This window comes from Alligator mississippiensis, chromosome 1 (assembly GCF_030867095.1).
Source record: "Alligator mississippiensis isolate rAllMis1 chromosome 1, rAllMis1, whole genome shotgun sequence".
Classification (NCBI taxonomy): Eukaryota; Metazoa; Chordata; order Crocodylia; family Alligatoridae; genus Alligator; species Alligator mississippiensis.
Window position 1 is genome coordinate 260,903,751 of NC_081824.1, and position 14,496 is coordinate 260,918,246.

Genomic DNA, 14,496 nt, shown 5'->3' on the forward strand with positions numbered 1-14,496 from the left:
AAGATGGCAGATGGCCTTGATTTTATAGCAATTTGGAGCATAGAAGCTTCCAGTGACCTACCAAAGTCACACAAATAATTTGTGGCAGAGCTGGGAAGTGAGCAAAACCTCTTGGACTGCAGTACAAGGGCGTTATCCCAAGGGTGTTATCCCTTTCTCTCCTAATTTGGGCCAATATCTTGAGCCATACCTACAATTGTGGTATAGACTGCTGCATACTTGTTATCCATCCAGCTATTCTCTCTACAGAGGTATCTGTATTTCAGTGGTGCTGAATGTATATTGGATATGGGTCCCAATCCTCCTTCCAGGAAGGTCCACAGGAGTTTTGCCATTGAAGATGGATAACACTACAGTTTATGAATTGATTACTTCTTTCTCTGCAATCTCAATGGTGAGCTTGTTGGTTAAGATTTTCTTACTTTATTTTTGTATAACATGCTTTTTCACTACATATATAAATCTATGTTTCGAATGTAAGTACGTCACACATTACTATAATACCTGAGATACTCATAACCATGAATGTATTCATCCTCAAAACTCTCTTATGAGGCACTGAGATGATGACTTCTATTTTTCCAGGTGGAGCACTCAGGCATAGCAAGACAGAATGGGAAGGTCTTAAAAGCTGCACAGAAAGTCTGCAATGGAGCAAGGAACTGAATCCAAATCCTCAAGGATTACATCCACAAGTGAACTCAAGCACCCAAGTTTTATATAATTTCTAGCTGCTTTTGTCTCTAAGCCTAACTAAGATCCTCATCTTAGATGAGTGAGCTGCAATTAGAAGCAAATGTTTGAATATTTTAGCCAGTGCCTGCATAATGGAAACATTTGCTAGAGCTGGGACTGCAACCCAAGTGGCCCATCTCTTAGGTGTAGACACTAATTACTAGACTAGAACGTCACACTCATTCTCATTGCAGTGAATCTTTAACTGCAACACGCAAAGGGGAACAGCTTCAGCAAAGATGATTGAGTGTCTCCCTCACTCACCCAGAATGCCCTTAATATCTCAGTGATCACAGTGCTGGGTTGGGAAGTGGGGTGAAGCATATGAACTTCTTCAGGTAGCAGGAACAACTGAATGCAAGTCTCCCAAATCTTGGATGAGTACTTGATTAAAAGAGGGCAAACTCCTACCCATCTTTTGAAACAAAGTTCTATCTCTTCTTTAGTTTTTGCAAGAAAGTCTCACATCTTAATTTAATATCTATATATCCAATTTCAACAGAAGCCTCATGACTGAATACCAAGTGGAGGGGGTGCCTCTACACATCCTGAAATAATGCATCTATGACTGCAAGACAAGTAAGACTGAAGACATATTGAGTGGGTCTACATGAGACGCTACATCACCATAGCTCATCACTATAGTGATGTAGTGTCTAAAAATAACCATGCACCACTGGGACTGCACAATACTGGCAGGTATTGTGCAGTCAGGGGCACATGTAGATGCACCCATTGGGTCTCGGATGCATTTCCGGATGCATTGATAGGTTAAGTGGTTCCAGTTCAGCGTGCTAGCTTTTGTGGTTTCCATCCTTAGTTGCCTAAATCTGACCAAACATTATATAGAGAGCTTAGACACCTGGCAAAGGGGTGTTGATTCTTCTGACAAGGCACCCAAAAGTTACTTGTCACAACACATGGCAGACCTTTTATAGATTTAGCACCAAGCCCAAGACTAGTCCCCAAAGCACTCCTTCATCCCTCCTAGATCACTATACCTGACAGAGGCCTTCAGACACTACTATAAATAATAGACAAACAGATAAATTTGCATTATTTTTATCATCAGTTAACATTCAAATTGCTGTTTGACTAGTATCTTACTTGGTGGGTGCATCTACACATGCAAATAATGAGGGGTTCAATTTACTCTAGAGTAAATTACTCTACAGTAAACTGGCCCAGAAACACATCTACACATGCAGGGACTTGGGAGAAGATTTGCTGCTCATGGCAGCAATCTGCTCCTGCCCCTGCTGGCTCTGTGGTGGCCCCCTGCAGCAGCCACAGGGAGCTCTAGGTTCCCCCTGGGTTCTAGCACAGGGGCTAGCAGGAAGCACAGGGCCAGGAGACAGCTGTCTCCTGAAGTGGGCTGGGACATTGCTCCCTGCCCCCAGGAACTGCCTGCTGCCAGGGTGGGCTCCAACACCGGAGCTTGGGTGGGGACAATGATTCCCTGCCCCAGCAGCAGGGAGCTCTGAACTCCCACTGCATGGTCACAGAGGCTAGGCTGAGAAATCCTTATCTCCCAGCCCTGGCCCTGTGACAGTGGGGCTCAGGTTGGGAGATAAGGATTTCCCAGCACCTGCTGCTTGATTTCAAAGCAGGAGCTGGGAGCTCCCGGATGCTAGGGCAGGGAGACATAATCCCCAACCAGGCTCTGGTGGCAGAACCTGCCCCAGCAGCAGGCAGCTCCTGGGGTCAGGGATCAGTCTCCCACTCCCTCCTGCCCAGCTTACCAGAGCTACATTTGTTCCTGGTCAGCTGTCTACATGTGTATTACTGAGCAGTAATGAATCAAGAGTAAATTTGCTACTTGTATTTATAGGTAGCAAATTTACTTATTAGAGCAAATTACTGCATAGTGGACGCATCTCATGAGACACTATGTCACCGTAGAGCTACAGCAATATACCTTGTCACTATGGCAATGTAGTGTAAGCAGGCACAAACTGTGACACTAACGCCACTGCGCAGTAGGGTCAGAAATGACCCGTGCACTGCTGGGACTTCACAGTACTTGCTAAAGCACTGAACAACTGTGCAGTAACAACTGCACAGTTGGGTGCACTTGTAGATGTGCCCAGTAAATGTCTGCACATGTAGACAGCGATGCTTACTATATGGTAATTAGCTCTAATCTCAAGTAAAGCATCTTATGTAGTTGCATCCACTATGATGCAACTTCCTGTTGGATAAAGGTACAAAAGAAAAGGCCTTCTTTTTAGAATAAAAACCTGCATCTGGAATTTTTAGGTGGCAGGGAGCAGGTAAAGAACGTCAGCCCAGGAAAAGAGGTTATGTAATCCCCATTAGATGGAGTATCGTAGTATATTACTAAACGACATGGGGATTTTTATAGGAATTAATTAGTTTACAGTTTCTATAAATATGTTGTTGAGTGGCAGGTGTTCTATGAGCCACATGCAAACCTGACTGCCCAAATACAATTGTAAAACCACCCGCTAGGAAAAAAATCATGTTTATCTGCTGAGAAAATAGATATGTTGTGCTGAGCTGTTCTTCACAGAGTGGCATGCCTGGCAAACCTCTTAACTCTGTCATGTCCATGTAATCACCCCGTGAAATATGGAAGTAAGAGAAACCAGCACCTGGCACAGCTGCTAAGAGCATTTATATTTCCTTTGCTGTACCTTGTATTAAATATTCCCTGTTCTAAAAGGTTATAAATAATCCACTTGCTTATCATCAGAATTCAAGAGCAGATTGTGCTCTCAATAGAGCTACTACTGATTTAACCTGATGTAAGTGAGATATGAATCACGGTCACGAACTTTTTAAGTACTTTTTCAGAGCTAAGATCTACAGGTTTGGTTTTTTTACATTAGTAGATATTTCAGCAGCACAAAATACCTCAGCACACTTACTCTGGATTTGCACCAACTCCAGTAGGTTCAACATTTTAGGCTTTGGCATGTAACCCATCAAATATTGTTATCTTAAATGTAAAATCTAACACACATGCTTTGAGATAAAAAAGCTTTTGTAAGAACTTCACTTTGGCTGTATAGAAAGATGAGACCTACAGATCAAGAGTAAATATAACTACAGTGGTATAAAACTAGCAAGAAAGAGAGGGAGATTAGGGTTGTATAGTTACAAATAACTACACCCATCTGAGAAAAAGCAGTGTTAAAATGAATAAACAAAAGTACCCAGTGATTTCATTGCCTTGTTTCCTTTATATACCTCCGTGAGATTTGAAAGAAAGATTAGAAAAGTCCAAAGATGGTGGAAGCGGATGTATTTCAAAAGTTGTCAAATTGCTTGACCAATAAATTAACTCCAGGAGATGCAGAATTCTTTTAAAATTACATTTGAACCAAAGCCAGTAGCCTCTGTTGTTCTTATCATTTGTGTCATTCCAATCCTACACCGAGTGAATATTGGATTTCTGAGATGAAGTCTATCCTTTCCAGCATGTCAATATCCAAGCCAAACAAATACCAAAAAACCTCCCAAAACCCAAGCCCCACTCCACACTTTCACTCAGGTCTTACCAAGGCTTGAAAGCTGTTTCAGACTCTGTTTATATGTATTAGGTGATCCTGAACAAATACTGCAAAAGCTCCAAACAGACATCTCAGTTGAGCAGTCCTGACTGACCTGAATAAAATAACCAGGACAACAGAAGAGTAGCACAGACCCTTACACATGTAGGCCTTCCAAGATGCATTTCTGTTCAGTGGTCAGAGAGAGCTACTGTTAGCACATTTTCTCTCACGTAACCCAGAGGTACTTTAAGTGGAACAATGAACTGGCACCTCTGTAGGATCCCAGAACAAATGGCTTTCTCCTGGTAGAAATGTGATGTCCCTTTACACACAAACATAGCACATTGTAGACTGCTTATTGGATTGTACTGAAAATCTGCTACTTGGGGTCAAATAAGCTTCCCATGATCTCTCTCCTGTTAAGCCTACCTTTTACAAGCCAATGTTCATTCAAAGTTCAAAGTTCTGTTCGACAACTAGGAAGAACTACTATTGAGTAGGGAGCCCCTAGCAGTCATTAACCCAATAGTGATGATGATGCACATGGATCACATCATGGAATGACTGCAGGGGTAGTACAATGCATGTATCTGTGAAGGAAGAAGAGGAGGAGGTTAAAACAGACTCATAACTTCTGCATTATCATTTCCTACAGTGGCTTCACTTGGGGAGATTCACATAGTACAGGTTCCTAATTGAACTAAGCTGTGGGTGGGACTCATGTGTTTGGCAGCTGTTCAGGATCTAGTTAAGCTGTTTTTTTCTCATACACCAGTGTCTAGTAAAAAGTTTAATTCATTGTTCATGAAAACAGAGTATAATTTTGGATCTCACAAAATGATAGAAGGAAGTGCAATGCTATCCATGATCCAAATGGTTCTGAGTGCAAGATTTCCCCTCTTTGGTGTAGAAAACTGGAAAGAATTTCTAAACATCCTAGTATCTTCGCCCTTTCCAAACCAATTGACATAAATATTGGTGCCCCTTAAGGGTGATCAAACAAGGCAGCAGCACCATGAGGAAATGCCCCTTATTCTAGACAAACTCAGCAGTAGGTTGAGGGGATCCAAAATATAGGTACACAGGAAAACTGACCTAATTCACAACCCCCGCCCCAAAATCCCCTATTTGTGAGCATAGTATTTGTAAAAACATTTTACTGTGGCTTCTAAGAAAGTGACCTTTCATGTCCTAAAAATGACAATGGAGACAGTTAAGAAATTTTTGCTAGATTTCAGCCTCCTCCTCAGGTGTTGTCCTGCCTTTCAAAGTATAGCCTCACTCACCGTATCATAAGCATCAGTCTTGCCTCTGGACTGCTATACTCAGCTGTACTTTCTCCATGCTGCCTGAGGGTGCTTTCAAAAATGGAACCGGCTCTCAAAAGCCAGATGAATGATGGAATGGAAAGAGAGTCATGGGGTTTTTTTTTTAATTTGCCCACAAATCCAGTAGCTATCTCACAGTGAGAAATAAAACAGAATTCAGATCATTCCATCTATTTACTCCTCTTTGAAATATGAAACACCATAACCAGAAGGAAATATGGCTACATCCTGCTTACTACGAAGCAACTTGGAGGTAAAGGGGGATTTTACCATACCTTCAACTCTCCTATGAAATATGATCTTCTACCCAGGAGAACTTTTACAATCCTTTCTCCTATGCCTGACGAAGGGTGTTTGTGCCCAAAAGCTTACAATTAAAGATTATTTTTTTTGCAAAAATCTAGTTGGTCTAATAAAAGATATCACCTCTACCATGAGTCCCAGAATTCACTGCACTCAGAGGTAAGACACTGAACCCCAGGAGATCTGCTTGTGTTATTTCAAAATAACACAACTCCATGTGATTGCAAGCATCAGACAAGATAATAGATTAACCCAGGAAAAAAGAGGTAGATACACACAACTCTTTCTTTCATACTGTTTCTAGTAGCCAAGTCTGCACATTCAGAGGTACCTCAGGTATCTCCTACATGGTGCTGCATTATGCAGTGTAGATATACCTTTCCTGGATCTAAACCTCCAAATGAGACAACTCATCCCATAAAAAGGATGAAAAAGCTGAGGTTATTTGTACATGCTTTTTAACTAGATGACTGGAACCAATGGTGAGAGAACTGTAAGTTGTATTTACTCAAATATAAGATGAGGTTATTTTCCCCAATCAGAATAGGGGGGGAAAAATACTCGTCTTACATTTGCACACAAGGAACACTCATTAAATGCACTGTCTATCATTAAACTGCTGCCAAATAATGGAAATCAACAATGAAGTTGATTAAAGGCAGCCAACACTAACCACGACTATAAAACATGGGGCATATTGGACAAACACACTGATGATAACCTACCAAAAGTTTAGGTTAATGCAGCCCATCTGAAGAAGATACACAGTAGTACTCCTTGCGCTCGGTCTCCTTCCACACCGATTCTTTTTCACATCTAGGTGAGCCACTTCTCTGAATACTTTTCAACTTCCTCTTTACTCCCATAGCTGAACTGTGCCTTTCTATCCCATTTCCAAAGATTTGTGTTTGTTTGTCAGTCATATATGCCTAGCAAATACAAAACAGGACCCCAAACAGTTCACCCAGAATACCTCTGTTGCCCTCTCTCTCAGCCTGTCTCATATGATTATTGTGGCCTCACCTTCCATGAACTAGAGCTGGACCAGGTTGCCCTGGACCTCAACTGCATATCAATTTCTAGAGGATCCCAGGAATGAACCTAATATAACTGAAAAACAGTACTTTGAAGTCTCTGTTCTATCTTTTTATCTGCCCACAAGTGGCAATGTGTAATAATAAGGCAGTCTTTTCTGTTTCACCATTTCCCTTGCTGCTTATACAAAATATTGCTGTATGCAGAATATTTACTTAGATTTAAAATGATAAGGCAGACACCTATCTAGGGATCCAGACTCCCTAGAATATTAGTTAATTTTATACAATGAAATTCCATCTTTAAAACAATCATCCCAATAGGAATATAACCACCTACAGCATGTTTTCCTTCCCCATCACCATTGTAAGATGCATACTCTTGGCCTTCTCCAAATACTCCCAAACAGATAGCTTTTGCAGCATGTCACAAAATTCACCATAAGCTAGAATCCAGAAATGGCAGAAGGAAGTAAATTCAAGAGCCTCAAAGCCCTCAGAGAGAATTTCTCACAAGCCATCCAAAAGTACAAGCCTTGTTATATGTTACACATAGCACATGCTAACTGAGCTTACCATGTTAGTGTCCAAACATTCAAGCAGGGAAGCACACGCCAAGTGCCATCACAGCATTGCAATGTAAGGCCTTTTCCAGTGAGGAATATCTCCAGATTGTATTACCTAAGGATGAAGTTGCACATTACACTTAGACAATATAAAGATCACATGAAACAGAAAAGTGCACGTGTTAAAGTGTCTAAATTCATGCTAAATGCCCTCTGATCATCTGAAAATTACTCTACCTCAGATGAGAGTTAACTCTGGACTGTGATGCCTAGTTTGTAGTAGGGTAACTTCAATTTGCTCCATGGAGATAAAGCAAGCAATTTGCAGTTCTCCAGTATCCCAGGATGCACCCAACCCTCTTCCCCACCAACCCAGGACAGTGAGATGTCCTTGCTCCTAGCCATGCCCCTGCTCACCATCCCTCTAGTGGCAGGTCAGAGATGTGCAGGCTAGAAACGTGTGATTGCTCACAACATGTTCCAACTTTAACACAGCTTAACATTCTATGGATTTAGCATGGCCTAAGTGCACCATGCAACTTCACCCTAACATGTGCTCAGATAATGCCAGACTGTTCCAGAGATCATCTGATCAGGTGAGTCCAGTGGGATGGTGGTGGGGGAGCCTGACAAAGCTGCTTGTCAGGCTCGCAGTCTTCCCAGCCTTCCGGTACATTGTGGGGAAGGGGGGAATCCAACAAACAGCTATTTGTCAGGCACCCCCCCTTCTTTCCCTCCCTCCCCCACCCCCTCTACACTACTGGAGCCTTGAATTGGCTCTGGTACCATCCCAGGGATCAGACCAAAAATCAGCTGATTTTAGGTCTCAGCCCTTGGAATACACCAGAGCTGGTTCAAGACCCTTGTGAGATACCATGATCTATATTTAGATCATAGTGGGTACATCTGCATGTGCGCTTTATTGTGGAGTTGACTAATTAGCTCTGCAGTAAAGCATCATGTGTGCTGGTATTAGGGTGCAGTAATCGAATTCACTCCCGTAAGATAGTACTGTCTTATGGTGGAGTCATTTACTCCACCGTACATGTAGACAGTAATAGGAGCTGTCTGGGGCACAAGGGTGCTGAAGTGTGGGGGCTACCTGCTGCCTAGCCTCACACTTTAGAATCCTAGTGCCCCAGCTAGCCCCTTTGCTGCCCAACAACACCTCCCAGAGCCTGAAGCTGATTCCCAAGCTGGCTGTCAGCCTGGGGATGCTCCACCTCAGCTCAAAGTGCTGCTGTCTCAGGCACACATGTAGATGCTGCACCCAGGAGCAGCTGACTGGCTGAAATAGCTTGGGAGTTTATTGTTGTGCATTAATTTGATGTGTAGATGCATCCAGTAAGCATTAACATGACTGCTCAGAAAACTTCCTAATCTTATTTATGCTTACTACAATCTGGGCATGTCTACATGTTCATTTATGATGGCTTAAATTTACTGTGCAGTAAGTGAGAATAGGCTGGCATCTACATGTGCAGGCAACCTGGGACTAAATTTAGTCCCACCCCAGAGCAGCCTGCCACATGCCCCTGTGGGCCCATCTGTACCCACTGGTGAGGAGATCCAGTCTCTGGTCACGTGGCTGCCAGCCTTTGGGGCTAACTTTAGAAGCCAGAGCCAGCTGCCAGCACTTTGGACTAACCTTAGTCCCAAACTGAAACCAGGAGAGGTGGCCAGCCAGGAGCCCTGGGGCTGGGCTTACGCCACCCCCTAGTGGCTGAGCAGACCCAACAGGGAGGCCCCCTGGGTTACTGCGTAATAACATATCTACACATGCATTATTGTGTAGTAGTTAATCGGGTGTACATTTGATACCTACATGATGCAGGTATCAAATTTACGCTCAAGTTGGCCATATTTACTGCACAGTAGGGGTGTGCATGTGTACATGCATGCCTATACTGTGCAGTAATTTTGGTTACTGCACAGTAAATGCACACGTGTAGACGTTCCCTTTAAGTGCAATACATGCTAAGTATAATGTGTAACGAGGCTATAACAAGATCTGCATTCCTGAGTAACTTGACTGCAGAGATCATGACTGCATGTGAATAAAATAGCAGAGGGAATCCCCTTATTTTGCTAGCACCAAGGAGAGGGGCATCACTGACTCATAGTGAATTATTTATGTGGCATTTATTAGCCCAGAGTGCAAAGTAGTTAAAGTTTCATAGCAGGCAGAAGAAAACAAAAGCCTTCTCCTAGAGGACTGCTTTCCTAAAATAGCCTGCTCATACTCATGCCAGAAGGGTTATAGCTTTAGGTGAGGTAAAAGAAAAAGCAATGGTACAGCTGATGTTGTGGAAAGGGCCTGAAATAAGCCCTCTACTACTGATATCCCGAGTGGGGCTTAAAACAGACTCTGCCCCAGACAAGTTATATGTAGCAAGTTTTTGTTTTCACTTTTTTTTTTTCTACCATTATCTTCTCTTCTGACCAGAGAGCAAGGCAAGCTGGAGAAATACAGGCAATGCCTGTATTTAGGCATTTACCACCTTTCTTCAGGATCTTGTATTTCTTCCCAAGTTCCTTTCCTCTTACTTTAAATTTACCTAGTTCTTGACTGCTTCTTTGCACTCATAGCTGCATCCCTTTTGGAGGGGAGTTCCAAATTGGGGTCACTAGTTACAAACAAAGCCACATCCACTGCCTGGGTGCTAGCCTAGGTGGAGCTATGCCCTTTCTCCAGACAGCTACAGGCTCAATGGCAAATCATCTGAAACAGCTTCTAAGAGAGAAATAACTTAGACCAGCTTGCTTTCTGCTTTTTTCAGTCTAACCATGTCCCTTGCTTTATTGTGCTTCCTGATTAGTGTTCATTTAAACTCAGAAACCATATCTTGCGGTGAAATAACAGATTAAGTCCTCTCCAGTGCAATATTCTAAGCTTCCCACTGTATTCCCTGAGACAGCTGTGTGAGGGAAAGGACATTATCCTTATAGGAGAAGCAATTTTATTCTCTTGCTATAGTAATAATTGATGCAAGTGGTCAATAAATAATGCTATAACTCAAAATAAAATACAATCTTAAACTAATTAGTAGATGAAACCACATAAATAATACAGGAAGTTTGCATAATGTTAAATGACACAACTTCCTCCTATTTTACTGCTTTGATAATATTTGTAGACTTCTTGTTTATGAGAGCATAGAAGAAGAAAGAGTGGGCTAATAATTGTTGCAGAGATCCAGGAGTGAGCAGGTCTTAGTACTGTTCAGAATACATACCAGTAATATGTTATCTGGAGCAAGATGCTTAACTGCTGTGCATCTCCATTTCCTTTTCTTTAAAGTCAGGGAGATACTAACTTCCATGGGGTGCTGGGAGGTAGGGCTATGTGAAATTTCACTGGGTGTTTCATTTCCATGCTGTTTTGACTCATTTTGAGCTCAAAACAGCAACATCAAAATGAAATGAAAGACTTTGGAACAGCCTCAAAACAAAACGAGGGCAGTCAAAATGTTTAGAAAGTTTCAAAATGTTTCAAGTTTTGAAGCTGGGCTTGCTTGTAGGGTAACAGAAACTAAGGAGAGGGAGGGGGTAGAGGAGGGAAGGACTGTTCTGATATTGACATGTGTAGCTGGCCAATGACTGTGATCCTTCCCTGAGGTCCCTTCCAATCCCAGTGCTCTGGGGGAGGGATGGAAAAATGGCATAAAAAGCAGCACTGTTTGAACTGAGCTTTCTGCCTTGGAGTCAGTTACTGAGCTGTGTCTTCCGGCAGTTCGACAGCGTCAGAGAAAGGCTATCACTTCCTACTTGCTAGCCTGTTCCTAGAAAGTGGGATTCAATACCTTTTGCTTTCTATACCCTTGTATTATTATATTCCTTCCTTCCTTTCAATTTATGCCTCCCCCAAAATCCTCTTTTTATTCACACTCTGATTGGTAGGTTTGGCAACCAATCAGAGTTCTCTGGACAGACAGAGACACATGGCAGAGCACCACCATGACAGTGGGGACTGAGGGGCTGGAGTGGGGGGCAAGGGCAGCAGAGCTGGCTTTGCCTCCCTTGCCCTGCTCCTTGGAGGCAGAGGGGGATGATGGGGACTGGAGCACAGCCATGCTGAAAGGGAAAGAGCAAGGGAACAAGGCCAGTGGTGCTGGCCTCACTTCCCCCTGCTCCTTGGAGGCAGTGGGGATGTGGGTGTGCTGTCTGCACAGTGCTGGCCTCACAGTGCCCCACACGGTGGAGCACTGCCATAAGAGCAGGGACTGGGGCCAGAGCCGGGGGCAAAGTCTGCTCCTTGGAGCCAAAGGCCAGAGCACAATCCTCCACAACAACAGCTGGTGGGGAGGGGGAGGCAGCAGGGAAGAAGGGAAGTTGGGAGGGGAGTGCGAAGGGGTGACTGGTGTCTTTGCCCAGTTGCAAACACTGCTGCAACTGCCGCAACTACTGTGGTTGCAGGCCCCAGCCTTGATCCAAAGTGCAGTGAGGGGAGCAGCCCAGGCCCAGGCCTGAAGCGGTGGGCAGGAGGTGGGGAGCAGCCCCAGCTCAGGCCTTGGCCCAAAGCAGCGGGGGGAGGGGGGAGTGGCCCCAGCCCAAAGTGGTGGGGGGAGGGGGGGGGGAATTGCCCTGGCCCAAAGTAGTGGGAAGGCAGCCAGACGCAGGTCTCTGTACCTGCCCATGCCCCCCACCCTGTCATTCTTGATGGCCAATTTGCTACATAAATACAAATTACACTACAGAAGAACATGCAGAATTTCCAGCACACCAAGGCAAACACACTATGAAACATACCCTGAAGTGTGCTGGAAAGGGAGCTGGCAAGCATGCTGGAAAGGGAGCTGGTAAGCGTACTGGAAAGGGAGCTGGGAGGGGCAGAAGACGGGGTAGAGGGAGAGATGTAAGTTCCCCCCCCAAACTGAGATGCAGCTTCTTTCCTACAACTAGCAAGCATGAGGCTTCCTGTTCTACAAGCAGCAAGGAGAGGGGAGCAATGCCAGTGCCACTGCCTGTGCCTAAGTCTGCATCCCCTCCAAGAGCACCAGCCATAACACCCTCCCCTCCCCCCCACTACCACCATGACAGCAAGCAGCAGCACAAGTGTGACAGTCTCCACCACCCCATTTCACTTCTTATGATGAGTCTTTCAGTGCCAGAGGAAGAGCTAGAGCTGGATCTGAGAGCCATAGCAAGGGAAATTCTGTGGAAGGAGGGGGAATCAGCTGAGTTTGTGCTCCACACCCCTCAAGTTTCCCCTAGAGCCAGGTCTCCTTCCCTAGAATGCACTTTGGAGAAGGTAGAGGTAGAGGTTGTGGAGGCAACTGGCTCAACTGAGGAACCTGCTGAGGAGAAGGGAAAGGCAGCATCCACACATGCACCCACACCCCAGAAGCGAGTGGGTAGTGTGGTCTGGGATCATTTTGAGCTGGCCAGGATGAACTTGGAGGTATGGGCAGGGGCTGTGGGGAAGGAGGAGACCCCAGGTCCTGGGCATGAAAATTTCACCCTGCCAGGGTCGGGAGACCTGGTTGGACTGCTGGCAGCATGGCAGCCCCAGGAAATGCCAGGACTGAGGATCTCCCTGGTGAAAGGTGGGCACCATAACCTCCAGCCACCACACGCACACAGTCCTCACTGGAGAAAGTCCAGACCCATCACATCTTTGACAGGCCTGGGGCTTCTTGGTTTCAGTGGAGTTATGAGGCTCCAGGTAAGCTCAGCTTAGCTGCCTGGGATACCAGCTTCCAGGTTGAAAAACCCTATGTCAAGCTGAGGAAGCAGCTGCAGTTAGTGTGTGTGCTGTTCCTGGATGGAAGGAATAGTAAAGAAGCCAGAGGCTGGCATGCAATCAGGCAAAAAAGCCCCTGGCCTCTTGGCAGCAACAGCCAAGATCCTTTCACCCACAGATCCTTTTGGGGCACACCGGGTCAGGGCTGTGTGCATTCGTCCCCTCCTGAACTGCAGGGTGGGGAGCAAGTGGGTGCATGGGAGTCAGCGACAACCAGGTGGGAGCATGGAGCCCACGCCAGTGCCCCAGGGCCAGCGGCAGTGGGGCCCAGAGCAGGGCGGCAGGAGCACAGGGTTCTGGCCCACAGGGGCTCCACTGAGCTGGACCAGCTCCCTCTTCTCCCTGCTGGCGCAGCCCAGCCTGTCTCCATAGAGCTCTGCCAGCTGGTGCCCTGCATTCCTGCTGCCCCACTCTGGGCCCTCCTGGTGCTGGCCCTGGGGCACCAGCTTGGGCCCTGCACTCCTGCCTGGCTGTCACTGGTTCCTATGCAACTGCTCACTCCCAACTCCCCCTGCCCCAGCCCCAGGGTACAGGTGGGGACTGGCACATGCAGCCCTGGCCCTGTGGTGCTCTGCAGTCACCCATCTGGGAGAAAGGATCCTGGCTGTCGCTGGCTCCCACATATTCACTTGCTCCCGGCTGTGCAGCTGGACTGCAGGACTCAGCAGGAGCCGGCCCAGCCCAGCTCCGAGGACTGGGGTGATTGTGTGTGGTCCTCCCCTGCCTCCCTGTCCCCCTGTTTTTACCTGAATTTCCCACACTGGTGCAGGCACAAACAGCACTGTGGTCCCAAGCCAGAAACCTCTACTAGGCAGAGGCTTCCAGCTGGGGGGGGCGGGAGGGGTGAGGCCAGGTGGGGCTTGCTGTTCCAGGGTCCTGCCATGGGTTCCCCTGGGTCCTATTGCCCCTGCTTCCTGTAATGTTTGACAGGAGCCATTGACAGATAAATATTAATTAAAAAAAAGAAAAATTAGGAGCCCTGTGGGCAAGATAGAATGGCCAGGAAGACTGAATCTGACCCACAGGCCGTATTTTGCCCACCCCTGCTCTAGCAGCTGTGGCAGCCCTGCAGTGAGCTACAAGCCACAGCCAGAACACCAGGATTGGGGCAACCAAAGCTGAATCCACCTTATGCCCAATCCCCACAATTAGCTGATTGGCAGTGCCCAGTGTCACTGCACCATGACAGCTCACTGCTATGTGGGCTAACAGGAGAACAGCCACTGTCCCTCCTTGTGCAATACTGGTGGACAGGAATATGGGTACTGA

General features: G+C 45.8%; 1 long non-coding RNA gene across 3 annotated transcripts in view; it reads right to left on the reverse strand.

Moving 5' to 3' along the window:
* Nucleotides 1-3,935: 3,935 nt before the first annotated feature.
* LOC132247706 (uncharacterized) overlaps nucleotides 3,936-14,496 on the reverse strand; it is a 344,432-nt gene continuing 333,871 nt past the window's right edge. For all 3 annotated transcript variants that reach the window (XR_009459021.1, XR_009459019.1, XR_009459020.1), the window contains 3 exons: nucleotides 7,495-7,599; nucleotides 6,610-6,813; nucleotides 3,936-4,843 (listed from right to left, as the gene is read on the reverse strand). This is a non-coding gene — a long non-coding RNA (uncharacterized LOC132247706). The remainder of the gene's footprint in view (nucleotides 4,844-6,609; nucleotides 6,814-7,494; nucleotides 7,600-14,496) is intronic.